The sequence below is a fragment of the Myotis davidii genome, unplaced genomic scaffold, assembly GCF_000327345.1.
Source record: "Myotis davidii unplaced genomic scaffold, ASM32734v1 scaffold67, whole genome shotgun sequence".
In the NCBI taxonomy this organism is placed as follows: Eukaryota; Metazoa; Chordata; class Mammalia; order Chiroptera; family Vespertilionidae; genus Myotis; species Myotis davidii.
This window is the reverse complement of record NW_006298521.1, coordinates 203,353-204,445: the sequence shown is the minus strand read 5'-3', so window position 1 is coordinate 204,445 and position 1,093 is coordinate 203,353.

Genomic DNA, 1,093 nt, shown 5'->3' with positions numbered 1-1,093 from the left:
ATGTACCTCCCGTCAGTGATGGGGGAGGGGGCACAGGGAAGCTTTAATCAGAGCACGTAACCCCCAGAAGTTGTACTGCAGACCCAGCCTGAATGCCGGTCCCTGACGCCCCGGTCTTACCGGCCGAGAGGAATTCAATGCAAGCCACATGCCTAAGGTAACGTTTCGGTGGCCACGTTAAAAAAGTAAAATATTTGACTTTGGGCAGTGAGCACGTGGTGCAATGTACGGATCTTGTCCTATAGAAATCCACACCTGAAACCTATATGTTCAGGTTGACCAAGTCACCCCAATAAATATAACGTAAAAAAAAAAAAGTAAAATAAGAAGTGAAAATAATTTTGGCAATATGGTTAAGTGAACCCCATATACCAGAAATACTGATTTCAACCCGTGATCAATGTAAACATTAATATTTCAGCTTCACTTTGCGCGAAGCCTGGGACATCCTGCAGCCACGCACACGGGCCGACAGGCAGGGCACTGCTCCAGCCTCCAGGCCTGACCCCTTCCCCTTCCCTCCGACAGCAGCGCACAGCCTGGACCTGCCGCAGCAGGGTGTCGCCTGCCATTGGCTCAGGACCTCTCGCAGCGGTTCTCAACCTGTGGGTCGCGACCCCTTTGGCGGTTGAACAACCCTTTCACAGAGGTCGCCTAAGACCATCCTGCATATCAGATATTTACATGACGATTCATAACAGTAGAAACATGACAGTTATGAAGTAGCAACGAAAATAATGTTATGGTTGGGTCACCACATGAGGGACTGTATTTAAAGGGCCAGAAGGTTGAGAACCACTGTTAGGGCCTAAGAGGACCTGTCAGTGGACCCAGGGCAGGTCCGCCGCTGCACTTCCACCGCCGCGCCGCCGGGCGTCGCTCTTTCACGCGCGCCTGGGACGTGGGCGGGACTTCCGGGTGCGCGGAGGCACAACTTCCGGAGGGAGGCGGAAGAGTCGCTGGCTCTGCGCTGGGGTGTCCCGGGACGGCTGAGGGCCCCCCGGGGTGCAGGAGAGAACCGCCGGGGCGGGCCGGCCGCGCTCGGGGTGTCGGGGCCTCAGGCCTAAGGGATGAGGAGGCGCCATGTCCAGCG